Consider the following 24,148-nt stretch of genomic DNA (forward strand, 5'->3'; position numbering starts at 1 on the left):
GCCATGCCCGGCGATTCTGATCGCCCGGAGCAGTCCCAGTTCAACTGAGGCTCTCTCTCTCTCTCTCCCCACCCCAAAACTCACCCCCTGGAGAGGGGGAACACAGAGGAGCCTCCTCCTCGGAGGGGAGAGGGGGAAAGGCAGGAGGAAGGAAGGGGGTGGGGTGGGAAAGGGGTCGTGGCTTCAATTGGATGGTGTGTGTGTGGGGGGGGGGGGCGGTTGATTTTTTTTAAAAGTTGCAGTCTGATGCCTGGCCTTATGGAGAGGGCCAGGGGGGGTGGTGGTGTGTGGGGGGGAGAGAGTGCTTTTTTAAAGCCCCCCAGCACTGGTTGACAATTTTTGTGAGTTTCACACAGGCTGAATTGGAAAGTGGGCCTGTATCTGGCTGATTGATGAGATTCTCTCTCTCTCTCTCTCTCTCTGGCTTTGAGGGAGCTGTTAGATTTGGATTGTTTTAATTTCCCCTGCTCTCCCCTCGCTCTTGGGATTCTTTCGGACTGAAGCCGGGATTTTGTGTGTGTGTGGTGTGTGTGTGTCTTTCTCCCCCCTATACCCACCCACCTTCCCATCCCAATTCTTCCTCTCTCTTTGAGACTGTGTGGTCTTTCCTGCTGAGCTGGAGGGGCAGAATCAGCGTCCACCGAGAGGGGAAGAAGGCTCCATCATCGGATCGGAGGGCCCCCCGAGCCAGGTCCGGGCTCGGCCCCATTCATTCAGTAAGTAGCTGGCTGCTTTTTCCTGGCGCTTGCAGTGTTTTTTTTTGTCCCGGGTGCTGTGCAGGCCTCTCCTCAGTGTTGGGGTGGTGAGAGGAGGGAGGGTGGGGTGGGGTGGGGAGGGGGCTTCAGCTGCCTGGCAGTGCTCTGAGGGGGTTGCTCTCTCCTTTGCAATCCCCTTTGCACAGCCATCTCGGATAGTAACACCTCCCAGCACTGAGGAAGGTGGCACTGGCAATGTTTAAAAAATGGGTGCTGTGCCTGCTACTGCTTCTGTGTTGGTGCTAAAGGTGAGAGTTTCGCTCCGTTGTGTTCATGCCAGAGATTGCTTGTGTCTTTCTGGAGCCGATGAGCCTTGACAGGCAGCGTGTGCTTGTGTGGGAGGCCGGGGGGCGTCTTCAGGGTCTGTGGATGGCAGAAGAATGAGAAGCGAGATCTTAGCAACAGTCAGACACCAAAGTGTCACCGTCCCTTCATTGGCACACACACACAGACAGACATACACTCACAGAACAGACAGACACACTCACAAACAGGCATACACTCACATACAGACAGACACACAGATAGACATACACTTACAGACAGACAGACACAAGACACACAGCACACAGACAGACACACACAGACACAGGGACACACACAGACAGACACACACAGACAGACACACACAGACAGACACACAGGCACAGAGACACACAGACAGGCACACACAGACAGAAAGACACACACACAGGCACAGAGACACACACAGGCACAGAGACACACAGACACACTCAGACAGACAGACACACAGACAAACACACACACACAGACAAACACACACAGACAGGCAGACAGACACACACACAGATACACACAGACAGACACACGCACACAGACACAGACAGACAGACATACCGCACACAGACACACACACAGATACAGAACACAGACATATAGAGAAACACACAGACGGACACACAGAGACACACAGAAAGACACACATGCAGATGCACACACACATACACACTCACAGACACACACACTCACAGAGACAGACAGATGCACACACAGACAGACAGACACACACACGCACACACCTGAGGGACCCCAGGTAGCCATCACCAGTGTCTTTCACTCTCTCAAGAGCTGGTACATCTATTTTCTATACTTCAGTGTGTGTCTTAGTCACTGCGAGGGCCGGGTGACGAGATGGCAATGCAAGAGATGAGGGATTCAGCCACATCACCAGCTGAGTGTCAGGCACACACACAAAGCCCAGAGCAAGGGGCCTGTCCAGCTTCGCCCTCTAATGGATTAAATAATGAACCTAATATTAACAAACAGATACAGTACCTTCAGTTAGGATTGCTCCATTTGTTCAGTCAGTAGCAGCTATTGATAAGGTTTCATATCCGATTGGGCCGGATTGACCGCATTTTGGTGATAATTTACAGCCTGGGGCCTGTTGGAGGCCTCTGGCCCTGTATGGAATGTTTGTGCTGGGCCTGCTGGAGGCCTCGGGCTCTGAGGGATGTTTCAACTGGGGCCTGCTGGAGTAGGGTTGCCAACCCGCCAGGATTGCCCTGGAGTCTCCAGGAATTGAAGATTAATTTCCGGGACACTGCTGCAAGCAAAACCCAGGGAGAAGAATAACCCGGGCAACAAAATAAACTGCTTTTTATTATGAAAATATTGGAGATGGTGGGGGGGGGAAATGGGCCTGTTGGACGGACAGTCAAGAATCCTCCAATCGGGTAATGAAGAGACTGTTCGCTTTCCAATTGGCTGTGGGAAGCTGGGGCCCCGTGAGGATCGACGTGTTGGCGACCAATGGTGGGAGAGAATGGTGGTGCGGGGGGGGGGGGTGCGGTGCAGTTGGCGGCAGGGAGTCATGTGATGAGATCTCCAGGAATAGGTTCAATGGTTTGGCAACCCTATGCTGGGGTCTCTGGCTTTGAGGGATGTTTGAGATGGGGCCTACTGGGGGTCTCTGGCTCTTTAGGATGTTTGAGATGGGGCCTACTGGGGGCCACTGGCTCTGAGGGATGCTTGAGATGGGGCCTGCTGGGGGCCACTGGCTCTGAGGGATGTTTGAGTTGGGGCCTGCTGGGGGCCACTGGCTCTGAGAGATGTTTGAGATGGGGCCTGCTGGGGGCCACTGGCTCTGAGGGATGTTTGAGTTGGGGCCTGCTGGGGGCCACTGGCTCTGAGGGATGTTTGAGTTGGGGCCTGCTGGGGGCCACTGGCTCAGAGAGATGTTTGAGATGGGGCCTGCTGGGGGCCACTGGCTCTGAGGGATGTTTGAGTTGGGGCCTGCTGGGGGCCACTGGGTCTGAGGGATGTTTGAGATGGGGCCTACTGGGGGCCACTTGCTCTGAGAGATGTTTGAGATGGGGCCTGCTGGGGGCCACTGGCTCTGAGGGATGTTTGAGTTGGGGCCTGCTGGGGCCACTGGCTCTGAGAGATGTTTGAGTTGGGGGCTACTGGGGGCCACTGGCTCTGAGAGATGTTTGAGATGGGGCCTGCTGGGGCCCACATGCACGGTGTGGGGTGCTCCTGTTTGCTCTTGTTGATGACCCCAAAACTTTGTGAGTTGTTGCACCATGGCATTCCCTTTGACAATAGTTGAACTAAACAGCACAGAGTGCAAAGATTGTGGGCGTGATTTTAACCTGTCCCGCCCCGGGGTGGGGGAAATGGGGCGAGTTCCGGGTCATAGAGTCATAGAGTTATACAGCACAGAAAGAGGCCCTTCAGCCCATCGCGTCCGCACCGGCCATCAAGCCCTGTCTAATCTAATCCCATTTTACAGCACTTGGTCCGTAGCCTTGTATGCTATGGCATTTCAAGTGCTCATCTAAATGCTTCTTGAATGTTGTGAGGGTTCCTGCCTCTACCACCCTTTCAGGCAGTGAGTTCCAGATTCCAACCACCCTCTGGGTGAAAAAGTTTTTCCTCAAATCCCCTCTAAACCTCCTGTCCCTTACCTTGAAACTATGTCCCCTGGTTATTGACCCCTCTACTAAGGGGAAAAGCTCCTTTCTATCCACTCTATCTATGCCCCTCATAATTTTGTACACCTCAATCAGGTCCCCCCTCAGCCTTCTCTGCTCTAAGGAAAACAACCCCAGCCTGTCCAGTCTCTCTTCATAGCTGAAGCGCTCCAGCCCAGGTAACATCCTACTGAATCTCCTCTGCACCCTCTCCAATGCAATCTCATCCTTCCTATAGTGTGGCGACCAGAACTGCACACAGTATTCCAGCTGTGGCCTAACTAATGTTTTGTACAGCTCCATCCAGGGTCCAACAGCCAATTGACACACCAATGAAACCCATGTGAAGCCAGGCAGGACAGGCCACTGATCTGAACCCACCGTCTTTCCCCCGGGCGGGTTAAGTGAAAAGTGGGACTGTCGATATAAAGCATTTGGCAAGGAGCTGAATCAATATCTGGTTAATAACGGAGCAAAGCCCATCATATCACCACTGGCAGCTGTGCCTTCAGCGGCCTAGGCCCTGAGCTCTGGAATTCCCTGCCTAAACCTCTCCGCATCGCCACCTCGCTCTCCTCCTTTAAGACGCTCCTTAAAACCTCCCTCTTTGACCAAGCCTTTCCTGATATCTCCTTATCTGGCTCGGTGTCAAATTTTGTTTGATAATCGCTCCTGTGAAGCGCCTTGGGACGTTTTACCAGGTTAAAGGAGCTGTATAAATACAAGCTGCTGTAGATTGGAGAGGTGGCTGAAGGAAAGGGATATGAGAACTGGCCGAATAAATGCGAATAGAACTATTAGCTCAAATGGAGCGTAAATGCTGCCAAGGACTCATTGGGCCGAATGGGAATGGCCTGGTTCCGTGTAGTAACTTCTGTTTAAGATGTGGCGAGCTGGTAAAGTGCTGCCTCCAAGCTGCAGACTTGCAGGGCCCATGGGAATATGAACTGTAGATTGGCACCAGTCAGTGTTAAAAGGTAATTCAGTCCACCCGAGCTTAAGCAAAGAATTTTCACAGCGTTTCCACACCTCAAAGATCTCGTTGTCAATAGACGGCCTACTGGGAGCGTAGCAAACATCCACGTGGATCAACACTGCGCTCAGAAAACCTTTACATGCCATAAATCGTACTGTTGGTCTCTCACACCCTGACCCAGTACAACCCCACAGCTCACTGACGACTATCCCCTTAATGTATTTCCTTTTTATTCCATTGCTCCTAGAGTGGCTCCTCTCTCTCCACTGATCCCGGTGTATTTACTCTCTCCACTGATCCCAGTGTATTTACTCTCTCCAGTGATCCCAGTGTATTTACTCTCTACACTGATCCCAGTGTACTTACTCTCTCCAGTGATCCCAGTATATTTACTCTCTACAGTGATCCCAGTGTACTTAGTGATCCCAGTGTATACATTCTCTTCAATGATCTCAGTGTACTCATTCTCTCCAATGATCCCAGTGTATTAAATGATCCCAGTGTATGAAATGATCCCAGTGTATTTACTCTCTCCAATGATCCCAGTGTATTTACTCTCTCCAATGATCCCAGTGTATTTACTCTCTCCAATGATCCCAGTGTATTTACTCTCTTCAATGATCCCAGTGTATTTACTCTCTTCAATGATCCCAGTGTATTTACTCTCTCCAATGATCCCAGTGTATTTACTCTCTCCAGTGTTGCCAGTGACTTTACTCTCTTCAATGATCCCAGTGTATTTACTCTCTCCAATGATCCCAGTGTATTTACTCTCTCCAGTGATCCCAGTGTATTTACTCTCTCCAGTGATCCCAGTGTATTTACTCTCTTCAATGATCCCAGTATATTTACTCTCTTCAATGATCCCAGCGTATTTACTCTCTTCAATGATCCCAGTGTATTTATTCTCTCCACTGATCCCAGTGTATTTACACTCTCCAATGTTCCCAGTGTATTTACTCTCTCCAGTGATCCCATTGTATTTACTTTCTTCAATGATCCCAGTGTATTTACTCTCTCCAGTGATCCCTGTGTATTTTCTCTCTCCAGTGTCCCAGTGTATTTACTCTTTCCAATGATCCCAGTGTATTTATTCTCTCCAGTGATCCCAGTGTATTTACTTTCTTCAATGATCCCAGTGTATTTACTCTCTCCAATGATCCCAGTGTATTTACTCTCTCCAGTGATCCCAGTGTATTTACTCTCTCCAGTGATCCCAGTGTATTTACTCTCCCCAGTGATCCCAGTGTATTTACTTTCTTCAATGATCCCAGTGTATTTACTCTCTCCAATGATCCCAGTGTATTTACTCTCTTCAATGGTGCCAGTGTATTTACTCTCTCCAGTGATCCCAGTGTATTTACTCTCTTCAATGATCCCTGTGTATTTACTCTCTCCAGTGATCCCAGTGTATTTACTCTCTCCAATGGTCCCAGTGTATTTACTCTCTTCAATGATCCCAGTGTATTTACTCTCTTCAATGATCCCAGTGTATTTACTCTCTCCAATGATCCCAGTGTATTTACTCTCTCCAGTGATCCCAGTGTATTTACTCTCTTCAATGATCCCAGTGTATTTACTCTCTCCAATGATCCCAGTGTATTTACTCTCTCCAGTGATCCCAGTGTATTTACTCTCTCCAATGATCCCAGTGTATTTACTCTCCCCAGTGATCCCAGTGTATTTACTTTCTTCAATGATCCCAGTGTATTTACTCTCTCCAATGATCCCAGTGTATTTACTCTCTTCAATGATCCCAGTGTATTTACTCTCTCCAGTGATCCCCGTGTATTTACTCTCTTCAATGATCCCTGTGTATTTACTCTCTCCAGTGATCCCAGTGTATTTACTCTCTCCAATGATCCCAGTGTATTTACTCTCTTCAATGATCCCAGTGTATTTACTCTCTTCAATGATCCCAGTGTATTTACTCTCTCCAATGATCCCAGTGTATTTACTCTCTCCAGTGATCCCAGTGTATGTACTCTTTTCAATGATCCCAGTGTATTTACTCTCTCCAATGATCCCAGTGTATTTACTCTCTCCAGTGATCCCAGTGTATTTACTCTCTCCAATGATCCCAGTGTATTTACTCTCTCCAGTGATCCCAGTGTATTTACTCTCTCCAGTTATCCCAGTGCATTTACTCTCTCCAATAATCCCAGTTTATTTACTCTCTCCAGTGATCCCAGTGTATTTACTCTCTCCAATGATCCCAGTGTGTTTACTCTCTTCAATGATCCCAGTGTATTTACTCTCTCCAATGAGCCCAGTGTATTCAATGATCCCAGTGTATTTACTCTCTCCAATGATCCCAGTGTATTCAATGATCCCAGTGTATTCAATAATCCCTGTGTATTTACTCTCTCCAATGATCCCAGTGTATTCAATGATCCCAGTGTATTTACTCTCTTCAATGATCCCAGTGTATTTAATGATCCCGGAGTACACATTCTCTCCAATGCTCCCAGTGTATTAAATGATCCCAGTGTATTAAATGATCCCAGTGTATTAAATGATCCCAGTGTATTAAATGATCGCAGTGTATTTACTCTCTTCAATGATCCCAGTGTATTTACTCTCTCCAATGATCCCAGTGTATTTACTCTCTCCAGTGATCCCAGTGTATTTACTCTCTCCAATGATCCCAGTGTATTTACTCTCTTCAATGATCCCAGTGTGTTTACTCTCTCCAATGATCCCAGTGTATTTACTCTCTCCAGTGATCCCAGTGTATTTACTCTCTTCGATGATCCCAGTGTATTTACTCTCTCCAGTGATCCCAGTGTATTTACTCTCTTCAATGATTCCAATGTATTTACTCTCTCCAGTGATCCCAGTGTATTTACTCTCTTCAATGATCCCAGTGTATTTACTCACTCCAGTGATCCCAGTGTATTTACTCTCTTCAATGATCCCAGTGTATTTACTGTCTCCAATGATCCCAGTGTATTTACTCTCTTCAATGATCCCAGTGCATTTACTCTCTCCAGTGATCCCAGTGTATTTACTCTCTTCAATGATCCCAGTGTATTTACTCTCTCCAGTGATCCCAGTGTATTTACTCTCTTCAATGGTCCCAGTGTATTTACTCTCTCCAGTGATCCCAGTGTATTTACTCTCTTCAATGATCCCAGTGTATTTACTCTCTCCAGTGATCCCAGTGTATTTACTCTCTCCAGTGATCCCAGTGTATTTACTCTCTTCAATGATCCCAGTGTATTTACTCTCTCCAATGATCCCAGTGTATTTACTCTCTCCAGTGATCCCAGTGTATTTACTCTCTCCAGTGCTCCCAGTGTATTTACTCTCCAGTGATCCCTGTGTATTTACTCTCTCCAATGATCCGAGTGTGTTTACTCTCTCCAGTGATCACTGTGTATTTACTCTCTTCAATGATCCCAGTGTATTTACTCTCTCCAGTGATCCCAGTGTATTTACTCTCTCCAATGATCCCAGTGTATTTACTCTCTCCAGTGATCCCAGTGTATGTAATCTCTCCAGTGATCCCAGTATATTTACTCTCTTCAATGATCCCAGTGTATTTACTCTCTGCAGTGATCCCAGTGTATTTACTCTCTCCAATGATCCCAGTGTATTTACTCTCCCCAATGATCCCAGTGTATTGAATGATCCCAGTGTATTTACTCTCTCCAATGATCCCAGTGCATTCAATGATCCCAGTGTATTAACTCTCTTCAATGATCCCAGTGTATTCAATGATCCTAGTGTATTTACTCTCTCCAATGATCCCAGTGTATTCAATGATCCCAGTGTATTTACTCTCTTCAATGATCCCAGTGTATTCAATGATCCCAGTGTATTTACTCTCTCCAATGATCCCAGTGTGTTTACTCTCTCCAATGATCCCAGTGTATTCAATGATCCCACTGTATTTACTCTCTCCAATGATCCCAGTGTATTCAATGATCCCAGTGTATTCAATGATCCCAGTGTATTTACTCTCTTCAATGATCCCAGTGTATTCAATGATCCCAGTGTACTAACTCTCTCCAGTGATCCCTGTGTATTCACTCTCTCCAGTGATCCCAGTGTATTTGCTCTCTCCAATGATCCCAGTGTATTCAATAATCCCAGTGTATTTACTCTCTCCAGTGATCCCAGTGTATTTACTCTCTTCAATGATCCCAGTGTATTCAATGATCCCAGTGTATTTACTCTCTCCAATGATCCCAGTGTATTTACTCTCTCCAATGATCCCAGTTTATTCAATAATCCCAGTGTATTTACTCTCTCCAATGATCCCAGTGTATTTACTCTCTCCAATGATCCCAGTGTATTTACTCTCTTCAATGATCCCAGTGTATTCAATGATCCCAGTGTATTCAATGATCCCAGTGTATTCAATGATCCCACTGTATTTACTCTCTCCAATGATCCCAGTGTATTCAATGATCCCAGTGTATTTACTCTCTTCAATGATCCAGGTGTATTCAATGATCCCAGTGTATTTACTCTCTTCAGTGATCCATGTGTACCTACTCTCTCCAATGATCCCAGTGTATTTACTCTCTCCAGTGATCCCAGTGTATTTGCTCTCTCCAATGATCCCAGTGTATTCAATAATCCCAGTGTATTTACTCTCTTCAGTGATCCCAGTGTATTTACTCTCTTCAATGTTCCCAGTGTATTCAATGATCCCAGTGTATTTACTCTCTCCAATGATCCCAGTGTATTTACTCTCTCCAATGATCCCAGTGTATTCAATAATCCCAGTGTATTTACTCTCTCCAATGATCCCAGTGAATTTACTCTCTTCAATGATCCCAGTGTATTCAATGATCCCAGTGTATTCAATGATCCCAGTGTATTTACCCTCTCCAATGATCCCAGTGTATTCAATGATCCCAGTGTATTCAATGATCCCAGTGTATTTACTCTCTTCAGTGATCCCAGTGTATTCAATGATCCCAGTGTATTTACTCTCTCCAATGATCCCAGTGTATTTACTCTCTCCAATGATCCCAGTGTATTTACTCTCTCCAATGATCCCAGTGTATTTATTCTCTCCAATAAACCCAGTGTATTTACTCTCTCCAGTGACCCCAGTGTATTTACTCTCTCCAATGATCCCAGTGTATTTACTCTCTCCAATGATCCCAGTGTATTCAATGATCCCAGTGCATTTACTCTCTCCAATGATCCCAGTGTATTCAATAATCCCAGTGTATTTACTCTCTTCAATGATCCCAGTGTATTCAATGATCCCAGTGTATTTACTATCTCCAATGATCCCAGTGTATTCAATAATCCCAGTGTATCTACTCTCTTCAATGATCCCAGTGTATTCAATGATCCCAATGTATTTACTCTCTTCAATGATCCCAGTGTATTCAATGATCACACTGTATTTACTCTCTTCAATGATCCCAGTGTATTCAATGATCCCAGTGTATTCAATGATCCCAGTGTATTTACTCTCTCCAATGATACCAGTATATTCAATGGTCCCAGTGTATTTACTCTCTTCAATGATCCCAGTATATTCAATGATCCCAGTGTATTTCCTCTCTCCAATGATCCCAGTGTATTCAATGATCCCAGTGCATTTACTCTCTCCAATGTTCCCAGTGTATTTACTTTCATCAATAATCCCAGTGTATTTACTCTCTTCAATGATCCCAGTGTATTTAATCTCCAGTGATCCCCGTGTTTTTACTCTCTCCAGTGATCCCAGTGTATTTACTCTCCCCAATGATCCCAGTGTATTTACTCTCTCCAGTGATCCCAGTGTATTTACTCTCTCCAGGGATCCCAGTATATTCAATGATCCCAGTATATGTATTCTCTCCAGTGATCCCAGTGTATTTACTCTCTTCAATGATCCCAGTGTATTTACTCTCTCCAATGATCCCAGTGTATTTACTCTCTCCAGTGATCCCAGTGTATTTACTCTCTCCAATGATACCAGTATATTCAATGATCCCAGTGTATTTACTCTCTCCAATGATCCCAGTGTATTTACTCTATCCAGTGATCCCAGTGTATTTACTCTCTTCAATGATCCCAGTGCATTTACTCTCTTCAATGATCCCTGTGTATTTACTCTCTCCAGTGATCCCAGTGTATTTACTCTCTCCAATGATCCCAGTGTATTTACTCTCTTCAATGATCCCAGTGTATTTACTCTCTCCAGTGATCCCAGTGTATTTACTCTCTTCAATGATCCCAGTGTATTTACTGTCTCCAATGATCCCAGTGTATTCAATGATCCCACTGTATTTACTCTCTCCAATGATCCCAGTGTATTCAATGATCCCAGTGTATTCAATGATCCCAGTGTATTTACTCTCTTCAATGATCCCAGTGTATTCAATGATCCCAGTGTATTTACTCTCTCCAGTGATCCCTGTGTATTTACTCTCTCCAGTGATCCCAGTGTATTTGCTCTCTCCAATGATCCCAGTGTATTCAATAATCCCAGTGTATTTACTCTCTCCAGTGATCCCAGTGTATTTACTCTCTTCAATGATCCCAGTGTATTCAATGATCCCAGTGTATTTACTCTCTCCAATGATCCCAGTGTATTTACTCTCTCCAATGATCCCAGTGTATTCAATAATCCCAGTGTATTTACTCTCTCCAATGGTCCCAGTGTATTTACTCTCTCCAATGATCCCAGTGTATTTACTCTCTTCAATGATCCCAGTGTATTCAATGATCCCAGTGTATTCAATGATCCCAGTGTATTCAATGATCCCACTGTATTTACTCTCTCCAATGATCCCAGTGTATTCAATGATCCCAGTGTATTCAATGATCCCAGTGTATTTACTCTCTTCAATGATCCAGGTGTATTCAATGATCCCAGTGTATTTACTCTCTCCAGTGATCCATGTGTATTTACTCTCTCCAATGATCCCAGTGTATTTACTCTCTCCAATGATCCCAGTGTATTCAATAATCCCAGTGTATTTACTCTCTCCAGTGATCCCAGTGTATTTACTCTCTTCAATGTTCCCAGTGTATTCAATGATCCCAGTGTATTTACTCTCTCCAATGATCCCAGTGTATTTACTCTCTCCACTGATCCCAGTGTATTCAATAATCCCAGTGTATTTACTCTCTCCAATGATCCCAGTGTATTTACTCTCTTCAATGATCCCAGTGTATTCAATGATCCCGGTGTATTCAATGATTCCAGTGTATTTACCCTCTCCAATGATCCCAGTGTATTCAATGATCCCAGTGTATTCAATGATCCCAGTGTATTTACTCGCTTCAGTGATCCCAGTGTATTCAATGATCCCAGTGTATTTACTCTCTCCAATGATCCCAGTGTATTTACTCTCTCCAATGATCCCAGTGTATTTACTCTCTCCAATGATCCCAGTGTATTTATTCTCTCCAATAATCCAGTGTATTTACTCTCTCCAGTGACCCCAGTGTATTTACTCTCTCCAATGATCCCAGTGTATTTACTCTCTCCAATGATCCCAGTGTATTCAATGATCCCAGTGTATTTACTCTCTCCAATGATCCCAGTGTATTCAATAATCCCAGTTTATTTACTCTCTTCAATGATCCCAGTGTATTCAACGATCCCAGTGTATTTACTCTCTCCAATGATCCCAGTGCATTCAATAATCCCACTGTATTCAATGATCCCAGTGTATTTACTCTCTCCAATGATACCAGTATATTCAATGGTCCCAGTGTATTTACTCTCTTCAATGATCCCAGTATATTCAATGATCCCAGTGTATTTACTCTCTCCAATGATCCCAGTGTATTCAATGATCCCAGTGCATTTACTCTCTCCAATGTTCCCAGTGTATTTACTTTCATCAGTAATCCCAGTGTATTTACTCTCTTCAATGATTCCAGTGTATTTACTCTCCAGTGATACCAGTGTATTTACTCTCTCCAGTGATCCCAGTTTATTTAGTCTCCCCAATGATCCCAGTGTATTTACTCTCTCCAGTGATCCCAGTGTATTTACTTCTCTCCAGGGATCGCAGTATATTCAATTATCCCAGTATATGTATTCTCTCCAGTGATCCCAGTGTATTTACTCTCTTCATTGATCCCAGTGTATTTACTCTCTCCAATGATCCCAGTGTATTTACTCTCTCCAGTGATCCCAGTGTATTTACTCTCTCCAATGATACCAGTATATTCAATGATCCCAGTGTATTTACTCTCTCCAATGATCCCAGTGTATTTACTCTCTCCAGTGATCCCAGTGTATTTACTCTCTTCAATGATCCCAGTGTATTTACTCTCTTCAATGATCCCTGTGTATTTACTCTCTCCAGTGATCCCAGTGTATTTACTCTCTCCAATGATCCCAGTGTATTTACTCTCTTCAATGATCCCAGTGTATTTACTCTCTTCAATGATCCCAGTGTATTTACTCTCTCCAGTGATCCCAGTGTATTTACTCTCTTCAATGATCCCAGTGTATTTACTGTCTCCAATGATCCCAGTGTATTTACTCTCCCCAATGATCCCAGTGTATTTACTCTCTTCAATGATCCCAGTGTATTTACTCTCTTCAATGATCCCAGTGTATTTACTCTTTCCAGTGATCCCAGTGTATTTACTCTCTTCAATGATCCCAGTGTATTTACTCTCTCCAATGATCCCAGTGTATTTACTCTCTCCAATGATCCCAGTGTATTTACTCTCTCCAATCATCCCAGTGTATTTACTCTCTCCAGTGATCCCAGTGTATTTACTTTCTTCAATGATCCCAGTGTATTTACTCTCTCCAATGATCCCAGTGTATTTACTCTCTTCAATGATCCCAGTGTATTTACTCTCTCCAGTGATCCCAGTGTATTTACTCTCTCCAATGATCCCAGTGTATTTACTCTCTCCAATGATCCCAGTGTATTTACTCTGTTCAATGTTCCCAGTGTATTTACTCTCTCCAGTGATCCCAGTCTATTTACTCTCTCCAGTGATCCCAGTGTATTTACTCTCTTCAATGATCCCAGTGTATTTACTCTCTCCAATGATCCCAGTGTATTTACTCTCTTCAATGATCCCAGTGCATTTACTCTCTCCAATGATCCCAGTGTATTTACTCTCTCCAGTGATCCCAGTGTATTTACTCTCTTCAATGATCCCAGTGAATTTACTCTCCTCAATGATCCCTGTGTATTTACTCTCTCCAATGATCCCAGTGTATTTACTCTCTTCAATGATCCCAGTGTATTTACTCTCTCCAATGATCCCAGTGTATTTACTCTCTCCAGTGATCCCAGTGTATTTACTCTCTTCAATGTTCCCAGTGAATTTACTCTCCTCAATGATCCCTGTGTATTTACTCTCTCCAGTGATCCCAGTGTATTTACTCTCTCCAGTGATCCCAGTGTATTTACTCTCTCCAATGATCCCAATGTATTTAACTCTCTCCAGTGATCCCAGTGTATTTACTCTCTTCAATGATCCCAGTGTATTTACTCTCTCCAATGATCCCAGTGTATTAAATGATCCCAGTGTATTTACTCTCTCCAATGATCCCAGTGTATTTACTCTCTCGAATGATCCCAGTGTATTTACTCTCTCCAATGATCCCAGTGTATTTACTCTCTCCAGTGATCCCAGTGTATTTACTCTCTCCAGTGATCCCAGTGTATTTACTCACTCCAGTGATCCCAGTGTATTTACTCTCTCCAATGATCCCAGTATGTTTACTCTCTCCACTGATCCCAGTGTATTTACTCTCTCCAGTGATCCCAGTGTATTTACTCTCTCCAATGATCCCAGTGTATTTACTCTCTTCAATGATCCCAGTGTATTTACTCTCTCCAGTGATCCCAGTGTATTTACTCTCTCCAATGATCCCAGTGTATTTACTCTCTCCAGTGATCCCAGTGAATTCAATGATCCCAGTGTATTTACTCTCTCCAATGATCCCAATGTATTTACTCTCTCCAATGAACCCAGTGTATTTACTCTCTTCAATGATCCCAATGTATTTACTCTCTCCAATGATCCCAGTGTATTTACTCTCTCCAATGATCCCAGTGTATTTACTCTCTCCATTGATCCCAGTGTATTTCATCTCTCCAGTGATCCCAGTGTATTTACTCTCTTCAATGATCCCAGTGTATTTACTCTCTCCAATGATCCCAGTGTATTTACTCTCTGCAGTGATCCCAGTGTATTTACTCTCTTCAATGATCCCAGTGTATTTACTCTCTCCAATGATCCCAGTGTATTTACTCTCTCCAATGATCCCAGTGTATTTACTCTCTCCAATGATCCCAGTGTATTTACTCTCTTCAATGATCCCTGTGTATTTATTCTCTCCAATGATCCCGCTGTATTTACTCTCTCCAATGATCCCAGTGTATTTACTCTCTCCAGTGATCCCTGTGTATTTCCTCTCTCCAGTGATCCCAGTGTATTTACTCTCCAGTGATCCCTGTGTATTTACTCTCTCCAATGATCCCAGTGTATTTACTCTCTCCAATGATCGCAGTGTATTTACTCTCCAGTGATCCCTGTGTATTTACTCTCTCCAACGATCCCAGTGTATTTACTCTCTCCGGTGATCCCAGTGTATTTACTCTCTCCAGTGATCCCTGTGTATTTACTCTCTCCAATGATCCCAGTGTATTTACTCTCTCCAGTGATCCCAGTGTATTTACTCTCTCCAGTGGTCACAGTGTATTTACTCTCTCCAGTGATCCCAGTGTATTTACTCTCTCCAATGATCCCAGTATGTTTACTCTCTCCACTGATCCCAGTGTATTTACTCTCTCCAGTGATCCCAGTGTATTTACTCTCTCCAATGATCCCAGTGTATTTACTCTCTCCAATGATCCCAGTGTATTTACTCTGCAGTGATCCCTGTGTATTTACTCTCTCCAATGATCCCAGTGTATTTACTCTCTCCAATGATCGCAGTGTATTTACTCTCCAGTGATCCCTGTGTATTTACTCTCTCCAACGATCCCAGTGTATTTACTCTCTCCGGTGATCCCAGTGTATTTACTCTCTCCAGTGATCCCAGTGTATTTACTCTCTCAGTGGTCCCAGTGTATTTACTCTCTCCAGTGATCCCAGTGTATTTACTCTCTCCAATGATCCCAGTATGTTTACTCTCTCCACTGATCCCAGTGTATTTACTCTCTCCAGTGATCCCAGTGTATTTACTCTCTCCAATGATCCCAGTGTATTTACTCTCTCCAATGATCCCAGTGTATTTACTCTCTCCAGTGATCCCAGTGTATTTACTCTCTCCAATGATCCCAGTGTATTTACTCTCTCCAGTGATCCCAGTGTATTCAATGATCCCAGTGTATTTACTCTCTCCAATGATCCCAGTGTATTTACTCTCTCCAATGATCCCAGTGTATTTACTCTCTTCAATGATCCCAATGTATTTACTCTCTCCAATGATCCCAGTGTATTTACTCTCTCCAATGATCCCAGTGTATTTACTCTCTCCATTGATCCCAGTGTATTTCATCTCTCCAGTGATCCCAGTGTATTTACTCTCTTCAATGATCCCAGTGTATTTACTCTCTCCAATGATCCCAGTGTATTTACTCTCTGCAGTGATCCCAGTGTATTTACTCTCTTCAATGATCCCAGTCTATTTACTCTCTCCAATGATCCCAGTGTATTTACTCTCTCCAGTGATCCCAGTGTATTTACTCTCTCCAGTGATCCCAGTGTATTTATTCTCTCCAATGATACCACTGTATTTACTCTCTCCAATGATCCCAGTGTATTTACTCTCTCCAGTGATCCCTGTGTATTTCCTCTCTCCAGTGATCCCAGTTTATTTGCTCTCCAGTGATCCCAGTGTATTTACTCTCTCCAATGATCCCAGTGTATTTACTCTCTCCAATGATCGCAGTGTATTTACTCTCCAGTGATCCCTGTGTATTTACTCTCTCCAATGATCCCAGTGTATTTACTCTCTCCAGTGATCCCAGTGTATTTACTCTCTCCAGTGATCCCAGTGTATTTACTCTCTCCAGTGATCCCAGTGTATTTACTCTCTCCAATGATCCCAGTATGTTTACTCTCTCCACTGATCCCAGTGTATTTACTCTCTCCAGTGATCCCAGTGTATTTACTCTCTCCAATGATCCCAGTGTATTTACTCTCTCCAATGATCCCAGTGTATTTACTCTCTCCAGTGATCCCAGTGTATTTACTCTCTCCAATGATCCCAGTGTATTTACTCTCTCCAGTGATCCCAGTGTATTCAATGATCCCAGTGTATTTACTCTCTCCAATGATCCCAGTGTATTTACTCTCTCCAATGATCCCAGTGTATTTACTCTCTCCATTGATCCCAGTGTATTTCATCTCTCCAGTGATCCCAGTGTATTTACTCTCTTCAATGATCCCAGTGTATTTACTCTCTCCAATGATCCCAGTGTATTTACTCTCTGCAGTGATCCCAGTGTATTTACTCTCTTCAATGATCCCAGTGTATTTACTCTCTCCAGTGATCCCAGTGTATTTACTCTCTCCAATGATCCCAGTCTATTTACTCTCTCCAATGATCCCAGTGTATTTACTCTCTCCAATGATCCCAGTGTATTTACTCTCTTCAATGATCCCTGTGTATTTATTCTCTCCAATGATCCCACTGTATTTACTGTCTCCAATGATCCCAGTGTATTTACTCTCTCCAGTGATCCCTGTGTATTTCCTCTCTCCAGTGATCCCAGTGTATTTACTCTCTCCAATGATCCCAGTGTATTTACTCTCTCCACTGATCGCAGTTTATTTACTCTCCAGTGATCCCTGTGTATTTACTCTCTCCAATGATCCCAGTGTATTTACTCTCTCCGGTGATCCCAGTGTATTTACTCTCTCCTGTGATCCCAGTGTATTTACTCTCTCCAGTGATCCCAGTGTATTTACTCTTTCCAATGATCCCAGTGTATTTACTCTCTCTGTGTTCCCGGTGTATTTACTCTCTCAGTGTTCCCAGTGTACTTACTCTCTCCATGTGGTCCCAGTGTATTTACACTCTCCAATGATCCCAGTGTATTTACTCTCTCCAGTGTTCCCAGTGTATTTACTCCCTTCAGTGTTCCCAGTGTATTTACTCTCTCCCGTGATCCCAGTGTATTGAATGATCCCAGGGTATTCATTATTTCCAATGATCCCAGTGTATTCAATGATCCCAGTGTATTCAATGATCCCAGTGTATTCAATGATCCCAGTGTATTCAATGATCCCAGTGTATTCAATGATCCCAGTGTATTAAATGATCTCAGTTTATTTACTCTCTCCAATGAGCCGAGTATTTTAAATGATCCCAGTGTACGTTTTCTCTCCAAAGATCCCAGTGCATTCAATGGTCCCAGTGTTTTCATTTTTTCCAATGATCCCAGTGTATTTCCTCTCTCCACGATTTCTAGTATATTTACTCTCTCCTGTTTTCCTAGTGTATTTACTCTCCAGTGTTTCCAGTTTATTTACTCCCTCCAGTGTACCCAGTGTATTTACTCTCTCCCTGTGTTCCCAGTGTATTTACTCTCTCCAATGTTCCCAGTGTATTTACTCTCTCACTGTGTTCCCAGTGTATTTACTCTCTCACTGTGTTCCCAGTGTATTTACTCCCTCCAATGATCCCAGTGTATTTACTCTCTCCAGTGTTCCCAGTGTATTTACTCTCTCCAGTGATCCCTGTGTATTTACTCTCTCCAGTGTTCCCAGTGTATTTACTCTCTCCAATGTTCCCAGTGTATTTACTCTCTCACTGTGTTCCCGGTGTATTTACTCTCTCCAATGATCCCAGTGTATTTACTCTCTCCAATGATCCCAGTGTATTTGCTCTCTCCAGTGATCCCAGTATATTCATTCTCTCCAATGATCCCAGTGTATTCAATGATCCCAGTGTACTTAGTGATCCCAGTCTATTAATTCTCTCGAAAGATCCCAGTGCATTCAATGATCCGTGTATTCATTCTTTCCAATGATCCCAGTGTATTTCCTGTCTCCACTATTTCAAGTGTATTTACTCTCTCCAGTTTTCCCAGTGTATTTACTCCCTCCAGTGTGCACAGTTTATTTACTCTCTCCAGTGTTCCCAGTGTATTTACACTCTCCAGTGTTCCCAGTGTGTTTAATCTCTCCATGTGTTCCCAGTGCATTTACTCCCTCCATGTGTTCCCATTGTATTTACTCTCTCCAGAGCTCCCAGTGTATTTAATCTCTCCCAGTGTTCCCAGTGTATTTACTCTCTCCAATTATCCCAGTGTATTAAATGATCCCAGTGTATTCATTCTTTCCAAAGATAGCAGTGTATTTAGTGATCTCAGCGTATGCATTCTCTTCAATGATCCCAGTGTATTTACTGCCTCCAGTGATCCCTGTGTATTTACTCTATCCAGTGTTCTCGGTGTATTTACTCTTGCCAGTGATCCCAGTGTATTTACTCTCTCCAGTGTTCCCTGTGTATTTATTCTCTCCCTGTGTTCCCAGTGTATTTACTCCCTCCAGTGTTTCCAGTGTATTTACTCTCTCCCTGTGTTCCCAGTGTATTTACTCTCTCCATGTGTTCCCAGTGTATTTACTCTCTCCAGTGTTTCCAGTGTATTTACTCTCTCCATGTGTTTGCAGTGTATTTGCACTCTCCAATGATCCCAGTGTATTCAATGATTCCAGTGTATTTACTCTCTCCAATGATCGCAGTGTATTTACTCTCTCCCAAGATGCCAGTGTATTTAATCTCTCCAATGATCCCAGTGTACTTACTCCCTCTAGTGATCCCAGTGTATTTATTGATCCCAATGTATGTACTCTCTCCAAAGCTCTCAGTGCATTCAATAGTCCCAGCATATTCATTCTTTCTAACGATTCCAGTGTATTTCCTCTCTCCACTATTTCCAGTGTTTTTACCTCTCCAGTGTTCTTAGTGTATTTACTGTCACCAGTGGTCCCAGTGTATTTACTCCCTCCAGTGTACCTAGCATATTTACTCACTCCCATGTTCCCAGTGTATTTACTCCAATGTTCCCAGTGTATTTACTCTCTCACTGTCTTCTCAGTGTATTTACTCTCTCCAATGATCCCAGTGAATTTACTTTCACAATGATCCCAGTATATTTACTCTCTCCAATGATCCTAGTGAATTTACTCTCTCCAATGATCCCAGTATATTTACTCTCTCCAGTGATCCCAGTGTATTTACTCTCTTCAATGATCCCAGTGTATTTACTCTCTCCAGTGATCCCAGTGTATTTAATCTCTCCAATGATCCCAGTGTATTTACTCTCTCCAATGATCCCAGTGTATTTACTTTCTCCAATGATCCCAGTGTATTTACTTTCTCCAATGATCCCAGTGTATTTACTCTCTCCAATGATCCCAGTGTATTTACTCTCTCCATTGATCCCAGTGTATTTACTTTCTCCAATGATCCCAGTGTATTTACTCTCTCCAATGATCCCAGTGTATTTACTCTCTCCAATGATCCCAGTGTATTTACTCTCTCCAATGATCCCAGTGTATTCAATGATCCCAGTGTATTTACTCTCTCCAATGATCCCAGTGTATTTACTCTCTCCAATGATCCCAGTGTATTTACTCTCTCCAATGATCCCAGTGTATTTACTCTCTGCAGTGATCCCAGTGTATTTACTCTCTCCAATGATCCCAGTGTATTTACTCTCTCCAATGATCCCAGTGTATTTACTCTCTCCAATGATCCCAGTGTATTTACTCTCTCCAGTGATCCCAGTGTATTTACTCTCTTCAATTATCCCAGTGTATTTACTCTCTCCAATGATCCCAGTGTATTTACTCTCTCCAATGATCCCAGTGAATTTACTCTCTCCAATGATCCCAGTGTATTCAATGATCCCAGTGTATTTACTCTCTCCCAAGATGCCAGTGTATTTATTCTCTCCAATGATCCCAGTGTATTCAATGATCCCAGCGTATTTACTCTCTCCAATGATCCCAGTGTATTTATTCTCTCCAGTGATCCCAGTGTATTCAATGATCACAATGTATTTACTCTCTCCAAAGCACTCAGTGCATTCAATATTCCCAGCGTATTCATTCTTTCTAATGATTCCAGTGTACTCAGTGATCCCAGTATATTCATTCTTTCCAATGATCCCAGTTTGTTTCCTCTCTCCACTATTTCCAGTGCATTTACTCTCTCCAGTGTTCTTAGTGTATTTACTGTCACCAGTGGTCCCAGTGTATTTACTGCCTCCAGTGTACCTAGCGTATTTACTCACTCCCATGTTCCCAGTGTATTTACTCCAATGTTCCCAGTGTATTTACTCTCTCACTGTGTTCCCTGTGTATTTACTCTCCCCATGTGTTCCCAGTGTATTTATTCTCATCCAGTATTCCCAGTGAACTTACCTTCTCCAGAGCTCCCAGTGTATTTATTCTCTCCAGTGATCCCAGTGTATTTACACACTCCAGTGATCCCAGTGCATTTACTCTCTCCAGTGATCCCAGTGTATTTACTCTCTCCAATGATCCCAGTGTATTTACTCTCTTCAATGATCCCAGTGTATTCAATGATCCCAGTGTATTCAATGATCCCAGTGTATTCAATGATCCCACTGTATTTACTCTCTCCAGTGTTCCAAGTGTATTTGCTCTCCCAATGCATTCCCAATGTATTTACTCTCTCCAGCGTTCCCAGTATATTTACTCTCTCCAGTGATCCCAGTGTATTTACACACTCCAGTGATCCCAGTGCATTTACTCTCTCCAGTGATCCCAGTGTATTTACTCTCTCCAATGATCCCAGTGTATTTACTCTTTCCAATGATCCCAGTGTATTTACTCTCTCCAATGATCCCAGTGTATTTACTCTCTCCAATGATCCCAGTGTATTTACTCTCTCCAATGATCCCAGTGTATTTACTCTCTCCAATGATCCCAGTGTATTTACTCTCTCCAATTAGCCCAGTGTATTTACTCTCTCCAATGATCCCAGTGTATTTACTCTCTCCAATGATCCCAGTTTATTTACTCTCTCCAATGATCCCAGTGTATTTACTCTCTCCAATGATCCCAGTGTATTTACTTTCTCCAGTGATCCCAGTGTATTTACTCTCTCCAGTGATCCCAGTGTATTTACTCTCTCCAATTAGCACAGTGTATTTACTCTCTCCAATAATCCCAGTGTATTTATTCTCTTCAATGATCCCAGTGTATTTATTCTCTCCAATGATCCCAGTGTATTTACTCTCTCCAGTGATCCCAGTGTATTTATTCTCTCCAGTGATCCCAGTGTATTTACTCTCTCCAGTGATCGCAGTGTTTTTACTCTCTCCAATGATCCCAGTGTATTTACTCTCTCCAATGATCCCAGTGTATTTCCTCTCTCCAATGATCCCTGTGTATTTACTCTCTCCAGTGTATTTACTCTCTCCAATGATCCCTGTGTATTTACTCTCTCCAATTAGCCCAGTGTATTTACTCTCTCCAGTGATCCCAGTGTATTTACTCTCTCCAGTGATCCCAGTGTATTTACTCTCTCCAATGATCCCAGTGTATTTACTCTCTCCAATGATCCCAGTGTATTTACTCTCTCCAGTGATCCCAGTGTATTTACTTTCTCCAATGATCCCAGTGTATTTACTCTCTCCAGTGATCTCAGTGTATTTACTCTCTCCAATGATCCCAGTGTATTTCCTTTCTTGACTATTCCCAGTGTATTCAATCTCTCACAGTACTATCTGTGTATTTACTCTCTTCAGTTTTCCCAGTTTATTTACTCTCACCAGTGATCCCAGTTTATTTACTCTCTCCAGTGATCCCAGTGTATTTACTTTGTCCAATGCTCCCAGTGCATTCAATGATCCCAGTTTATTCATTCTCTCCAGTGATCCCCGTGTATTTACTCTGTCCAATGCACCCAGTTTATTCAATGATCCCAGTGTATTCATTCTTTCCTATTATCCCAGTGTATTCATTCTTTCCTATTATCCCAGAGTAGTCATTCTCTCCAGTGATCCTAGTGTATTCAATGACCCAGTGTATTCATTCTTTCCAATGATCCCAGTGTATTCAATGATGCCAGTGTATTCATTCTCTCCAATGATCCCAGTGTATTCAATGATCCCAGTGTATTCATTCTCTCCAATGGTCCCAGTGTATTTCCTCTCTCCAATGATCCCAGTGTATTTAATCTCTCCAATTAGCCCAGTGTATTTACTCTCTCCAATGATCCCAGTGTATTTACTCTCTCCAGTGATCCCAGTGTATTTACTCTCTCCAATGATCCCAGTGTATTTACTCTCTCCAATGATCCCAGTGTATTTCCTTTCTCGACTATTCCCAGTGTATTCAGTCTCTCACAGTACTATCTGTGTATTTACTCTCTTCAGTGTTCCCAGTTTATTTACTCGCTCCAGTGATCCCAGTGTATTTACTTTGTCCAATGCTCCCAGTGCATTCAATGATCCCAGTGTATTCATTCTTTCCTATTATCCCAGTGTATTAAATGATGCCAGTGTATTAATTCTCTCCAATGATCCCAGTGTATTAAATGATGCCAGTGTATTAATTCTCTCCAATGAACTCAGTGCATTCAATGAGCCCAGTGTATTCATTCTCTGCAAAGATCCCAGTGTATTCAATGATCCCAGCTGATTCATTCTCTCCAATGGTCCCAGTGTATTACCTCTCTGCAGTGTTCCAAGTGCATTTGCTCTCCCAATGCATTCCCAATGTGTTTACTCTCTCCATGTGTTCCCAGTGTATTTACTCTATCCAGTGTTCCCAGTGTTCTTACTCTCTCCAGTGTTGCCAGTGCATTTACTCTCTCCATGTGTTCCCAGTGTATTTACTCTCTCGCTGTGTTTCCGGTGTTCTTACTCTCTCCAGTGTTGCCAGTGAATTTACTCTCTCCAGTGTTCCCAGTGTATTTACGCCCTCCAGTGTTTCCAGTTTACTTACTCTCTCCAGTGTTCCCAGTGTATTTATTCTCTCCACTGTTCCCAGTGTATTTACTCTCTCCAATGATCCCAGTGTATTTATTCTCTCCAGTGTTCCCAGTGTATTTACTGTCTCCAGTGTTGCCAGTGCATTTACTCTCTCCATGTGTTCCCAGTGTATTTACTCTCTCGCTGTGTTTCCGGTGTTCTTACTCTCTCCAGTGTTGCCAGTGAATTTACTCTCTCCAGTGTTCCCAGTGTATTTACGCCCTCCAGTGTTTCCAGTTTACTTACTCTCTCCAGTGTTCCCAGTGTATTTATTCTCTCCACTGTTCCCAGTGTATTTACTCTCTCCAATGATCCCAGTGTATTTATTCCCTCCAGTGTTCCCAGTGTATTTACTGTCTCCAGTGTTGCCAGTGAATTTACTCTCTCCAGTGTTCCCAGTGTATTTACTTTGTCCAATGCTCCCAGTGTATTCAATGATCCCAGTGTATTTACTCTCTTCAATGATCCCAGTGTATTTACTCTCTCCAGTGATCCCAGTGTATTTACTCTCTTCAATGATCCCAGTGTATTTACTCACTCCAGTGATCCCAGTGTATTTACTCTCTTCAATGA

The 24,148-nt window shown here is 43.3% G+C and overlaps 1 protein-coding gene across 1 annotated transcript in view; it reads left to right on the forward strand.

Moving 5' to 3' along the window:
• The first annotated feature begins 258 nt into the window (after positions 1-258).
• Positions 259-24,148, forward strand: part of LOC147109867 (glutamate receptor ionotropic, kainate 5-like) — a 612,408-nt gene continuing 588,518 nt past the window's right edge. Inside the window, exon 1 of the mRNA XM_086002406.1 lies at positions 259-716. The gene's annotated coding sequence lies outside the window, so the exon portion shown is untranslated. The remainder of the gene's footprint in view (positions 717-24,148) is intronic.

Source organism: Somniosus microcephalus, chromosome 12 (assembly GCF_052327205.1).
Source record: "Somniosus microcephalus isolate GS21.2 chromosome 12, FLI_Smic_1.0, whole genome shotgun sequence".
In the NCBI taxonomy this organism is placed as follows: domain Eukaryota; kingdom Metazoa; phylum Chordata; class Chondrichthyes; order Squaliformes; family Somniosidae; genus Somniosus; species Somniosus microcephalus.